Raw genomic sequence first — 6,383 nt, forward strand, 5'->3', positions numbered from 1 at the left:
TTGAGGCAGAAAACTTAATAAAACCCAATAATCTGAGGAGTTATGAGACAGAGATTTGAAACATTTTCTTAATTAATATATTAATAGACCTCAATGTCTGTGATAGGAAACATCTCAATCTACCAATATGTGTTGAAGCAGTAGAGGCTGAAAGACATACCATACCAATGGAAATACTGTGAACTGGTAATTAAAGTTAGCAATGGACAGTGTACAACAGAAAAGCTGTTTAAGCTTTAAATAATCTTGTTAATAGTAGGTCAAACACAGAATGAAATGTGAGCAACAACATAAATCTGAATGACATAATGAGAAGCAGAAGAAACTGAAATATGAAGGACTTGGACTAACATCTGTTAATATGACATTCCTTGGACAGGGAGAGGAGATGATGGGCTCTGCTCCTGGGAGCTGATGAGTGGATGGGAATGGCACAGAGTTGCCAGAGAAGGGTCAGATTGGGCATTAAAAAATGTTTCCTTAGTGTGAAGGTGGCCAGACACTAGAAGAGGCTTTCTAAAGAGGCAGTTGATGTCCCACGCCTGGCAGTGTTCATAGGGTATTTGGATGATGCTCTCAGTAACATGCTCTAATTTCTGATTCGTCCTGAATTGGACAGGAGTTGGACTTGATGATCTTCAAAGGTCCATTCCAACATTCTATTCTATTCTATTCTATTCTATTCTATTCTATTCTATTCTATTCTATTCTATTCTATTCTGTTCTGTTCTGTTCTGTTCTGTTCTGTTCTGTTCCGTTCCGTTCCGTTCCGTTCCGTTCCGTTCCGTTCCCGAAGCACACTGACAAATCCACATCCACCTAGCAGTGCTCTTTGCTGTAAAGATGGAAAAGATACTAAAGGCTTGGTGGAATAGACTGATGATCTTACATGCAATAAAGCTGAAAAAGAGCACTGTCCCCATCAAGCTAAGAGCTGCAGTTGATTCTTGGAATGTCAAAGCTGTTGTGTAATAGGTGTGCAAATTGATTTGAAAGTATGATATGAAAGATAACTCATGGTTTCTTCCCAATGAGCTAGATGCAAAGCCCACTGATGTCAACGTAGCACAGGAGAGCTTCCGTGACATAACTCTGTATTTCTCCTTTTATCAATCAACCTAGGGCAGCTGAATTTCATGGCATACATCTATTAAGAACATTCAATAATTATAACACAGTTCCTCAGAGTGTTTTGTTTTCACAGGCAGCACTTACTGCTATGTTTCTGAGTCCCTTGCTCCATCTGCATCCCCTTGCACTGTATCTATCCTCCAGTGCTGCTGCACGTCAGTAACAGCAGAAATAAGAACCCTGAAGATGTAGAAAATCTCTGCCAAATCTTTTGTGTCTACAAATATGTCATTAGTGCAGTGCTGACTGCAGGAGCAAACTGGATTCAGGATGAGGACACCCAGCAGGAAATAAGAATCCTTTATTTTTATGTGACTCGTCTCTGCTTTTGTCTATTTGGTAGCTGGAAGATAATGCTTCTAGTACTTGAAATTTCACAAAAAAAAAAAAAAAAAAAAAAAAGGAATGTGAACAAATATACTTAAAGCCCAAGATGTTTTCTAACTAGAAAGCAACAAAAGTCTTCTTGTTTCATCTATTATGCTTTATTAGCTAGAAGTTTTGTGTAATTCAATATTTACTTCTTGATAGAATGTTCACTTTGTGTTTGTATTTCTACATAGGTCACTCTTGCACATTTAGAAAAGCATGGAGAACAAAATAAGAAAATATATTAAAAAGGCAAAACAAACAAACAAACAAAACAACAACAAACCAACAAAAACAAAAACCAACATACAGAATCAATCAAATGAGAATACATGCTTTTACATTTTGGCTCTTCTTTCTTATGAATTCCCTTTTGATTGTTACTTCAAAGAACTGAAACATTAACATTTGTGCAAAATCTCATTTGATAAGGGAATTCTTTCTTTCAATATTTTTCATGTCAGATTACATGGCATCTGGCAAAGAGAAAAGAAAATGTGTTTCAAGCAAAATAAACTACATTACCTCTGTACACAGTAATTCAAGACCTTTGTATTGTAGACAGATGGCTGAATGCACACAAATATTATTTTACAAAGCAATAAATAATATTTGGAGAAGATGTTAAAAATACACTGTATAAAATATGTACAGTTTTGTAGCTCATAACTAAGCTTTTCCACATATGTGTTTGAAAACATATGAAGTTTGTTGTATCTTCATCTGCCTTCAGAGTGAACTACTGATAAAGCTGGTCTATAATATGAAACTGGTTCTCTCTGTTACAGTTTTTATAGAAAGCAAATACTGTGTGGTCTCTTAAAGATACTTTTTAAAGTGCATGTCATGGTAACAGGTTGCCAAGCCTCCTGAATTGATTCCTAACTTTTTCTAGACTGCCATCAAGTGGTCCTGTATGCACTTTCAGAACACTTAGAACCACATGCTGATTTTTCCTTCAGTAGGAAAGAGCTGAACTAGAATTGCCTTTCTGGAGTCTGGTGCTCACCTATTATGTATAGGGATCTGCTTCTAGTAAAACAGGTGGGTTCTCCTTTCGGACTGCAAACAACTGAGTCAGGAAAGTGTTTCACAGTTGTTTATTAGATTTTTCAACCTAGTCTTTATTCCTCAGATTGTACATCACAGCTTACCTCTTAAGGGCAATGCAACTCTGACAGGAGAAACAAACCCAATTTTCTCAAAGATCACCATGTTTCCTTTTGGACATGAGTAAATTGCATTACTCTTGCTGTTTGCCTCTTTCATCGTATTAGTGTATAGTGTAATCATAGATCAAGGGCTATGATTAGCCATGCCTCTTGCTCTTCACCTTCAGCCTGTGGTTTAGACAGCATAAGTGTAAGTACTGTGCACATGAGATTGGCCTGAGACTTTTCTGAATTTGCTATTTGCTGTCTTCTGAATGCCCTTCCCTTCCCTTCCCTTCCCTTCCCTTCCCTTCCCTTCCCTTCCCTTCCCTTCCCTTCCCTTCCCTTCCCTTCCCTTCCCTTCCCTTCCCTTCCCTTCCCTTCCCTTCCCTTCCCTTCCCTTCCCTTCCCTTCCCTTCCCTTCCCTTCCCTTCCCTTCCCTTCCCTTCCCTTCCCTTCTCCTTTTTCCAGAATGCTTTGAACTAGTTGGATGAGAAGATCTGTCCAGTAGGCATGTTGTAATCCCTGCTCTCCACCCCATACTTCAGGCTGGTTTCATATCCACCTCCCACCAAAACATTGCAAAGGAATGGTGGTGTGACCTAGAATAATGTTCTGGCTGATTATGGATGTCCTGGCACAAAGCCCACGTTCGTCTGTTTCAAAGCAACATCTTGGAAGGACATAAGGGACTGACTTTTCTTGAAAAAACACAGCAGCACTTAGTAAAAGATGTTTAGCATAAGACAGGAATTTTGCCATGAAGTGTAATTAATTTATACTAAGATGGATTAAATCATTTATTTCAAAAGAATTCTATGATCAGTTACCTTTAATTTATATCTACCAATGGCAAAATAGAAACAAGCAATTAGATACCTCTAAAATGTGTTTTGTTAGTGATTTTAAGTTAAAACTAGTGTAGGTTTCAGTGGTAATCTTAGCATAAAACAAGGTGGTGTTTGTTCCTCTTGGAATTAAAGATATGGTGATAGAAGAGGTCTCTATTGATTTATTGAAGAATCACTGAATCACAGAATGATAGGCCAGGATGGAGAGGGTAAGCTGCCCACTTATCATCACTGTGCCTAACACTCACAATAAGCCACACAATAAGCCACAAGTTAACATTCAGGGGATTGCTTACTGCTCAGATAAGCACCACTGAACTTCTTGCCTTTAAGGAAGGCTGAATATGAGCAAGAAGGTATATTATTTCAGTTTAATTGTGAATAAAAATACAGCCTTTCAATTTTGTAATGGAAACATTCATTTCGTACAAGTCAAACTAACTGGGAGAACCAGGATCACATACATGTTTTCTTGTTAGTTAGAGGCTCTTCAAATTATTTTTTTGTTTAGCACAGAGAAACATCCATTAGCTTACACAAAATTTTGAGTCTTTTTCTACATAGATGTTCATGTTAGTCACTGCAGCCCTTATTTCCCATTATTTTTCTTGCTTAAAACTATTGCTTCCATGAAGAAAAATTACAAACAACTGAAATTTTCATACTTAACCATTTCCTAAAAGGCAAAATTTAGAAACACTGCACCACAGATACCCAGAGCTGAAGGACTGAATCCTTTACTTGGTGTCAATCTTAGAAAATGTATGTACTTCTTAATTCTTTGATTGTAATCTCTTTGATTATTTACATTGATTTTCAAAATGGATGAAAAGTTATTTTAGAGACAAACTGTGCTGAATAACCCTGAACTAAAGCCAGAACAGCTGGAAGCTATGATTTGCTCAGTGTCTTCATCTCCCACTACTTTCCATGAGAGCAAAGGGAATGTGGGAATCTAAAAAAATCAAATTCCTATCAAATCCTCTATAATTTCTGTTCTGAAAAGAACACTGATGTGGATCAAGATGTCCCTTTTAAACATTAGTTTCATATTTCACACTGACTCATCTGATGACACCTACAAGTATTTAATGATCTGTAACACTTCCGACCCAGATGAAAAACCCACATCCTTGTAGTAAATAGTAACATTCCTACTATTCTGCAGCACAGCAGCCTGACAAAGGGACTTTTGGTCACCCACCCACACATTGCAGCTGATGGGATGTGACATGGTTGCCATGTGTAGGATGGGACAGAAAAGACCAGGAAAATAATGGAATCATAGAATAGCTTGGATTGAAGAGAACTTCAAAGCTCACGCCACCCCATAGGCAGGGCTGCCCCCCACCAGCTCAGGCTGCCAAGGGCCCCATCCAACCTGGCCTTAAGTGCCTCCATGGATGGGGCACCACAACTTCTCTGGGCAGCCGTGCCAGCAGCTCACTGGCTTCAAAATGAAAAGTCATCTGGCGCAGGGGGAATTTCCCATGTTTACAGCATTTATGGCATGTCCCTCAATCTCCAAGGAACATTTGGTTAAGTCTGTTTTTCAGAGCCCTAAAATACAGCATTTCCCAAAAAGCATGACCTCTGGTGGCTCTCCCGGCCCAGACAGGGATATTTCTGAGGAGAAGGAAGCATTTGAGTGTGCATTTCTGCAGTTGCCTGCCCCACGGCAGGTGCTTTATCTTGGGCTTTTGAAAATTTATCGAGCACAAGCATTGCTGCAGACAGCGCTCCAGGTTCAAAGACTTGGTGCCGCATGTGTGCCAGCAAATATTGAAATAGCTCAAGATAAGGAGCTGGGCTTTTGCAGCAGTGTAAAGTACATCGTGTTTTCAAAACCAAGGTAATGAGACAAGTAGCAAGAAGCAGAAAAACCAATTACAGCTACAACTGTATTGGTTTCATGCAAGGATAGTTCCAAAAACCTTCCTTCCTGAGGTCTCTCTTCCCTGACCTCAAATGCTGCATGGAGTGTTTTTGTTATTGTAACAGAAGAATGACAAAGAAACAATCCCAACCTCAAATTTGCTCTTCCCATGATACTAAAAAATGAGTGTACGTTTGTGAAATATCTTTCAAAATACTTTTTTTTTTTTTTTTTTTTTTTTTTTTTGCCATGAACCATGTTACTGTCTTTCTCAGAATCACTGAATTGCCTTTAAGATATGAAATTGGGGGTGGAGGTGTGGTGGGATTTGAATAAAATGATGAATTTAATGAAAGTTTGCAGTGCAATTTTCTTCTGTGAAATATGTTGCTGGAAATTCTGGGAAGTTGTAGGTATCTTAACTTCTGATGGAAGGTTTACATTTTCCAAGTAACCCCTCTAAGGTTTTGACTATTTCAGCTCTGAAAACAAAGTGAAGAAAAGGAATACCAAGGAAATGAAGGAATGGTGTGTCTGTGCAGACACCTGCAGCTGCATTTTTGGAAAGCACTTTCCAGATCAGAGCCAAATCCATCTTTTTCATTTCCTCAGAAATGAACTAGATCTGCTAGGAAGAAAATGTTGAAACCCACAACACCCATTTAATTCCACGGTGCTGCATCTTCATAACACTGCTGTGCTCAAAGCACTGTAGCTGCACTGAGCACAGCCCTGAGGGAATTGCAGCCAGCACTCTCCCTCATGTTTGCAATTTGTTTACATCGGAGCTGTGTTTTCTCCTTTCCCTTGTAAACATGAATTCAGAAATTACTGAAGTCTCTCATAAAGCAAGAGTAATCTTTTTGCTTCTGGTGAGGAGGGCATGTGAAGCTGCAACATCAGTGCAGCTGTGGTGAAGCATGCCATTCTTTTGTTTAGATTCCTATGGGGCTGAAGAAAATATTTCTGAAAAAATCTAAGGCCAGATAGATGCATTCTTTTCAT

This window comes from Lagopus muta, chromosome 1, assembly GCF_023343835.1.
Source record: "Lagopus muta isolate bLagMut1 chromosome 1, bLagMut1 primary, whole genome shotgun sequence".
Taxonomy (NCBI): domain Eukaryota; kingdom Metazoa; phylum Chordata; class Aves; order Galliformes; family Phasianidae; genus Lagopus; species Lagopus muta.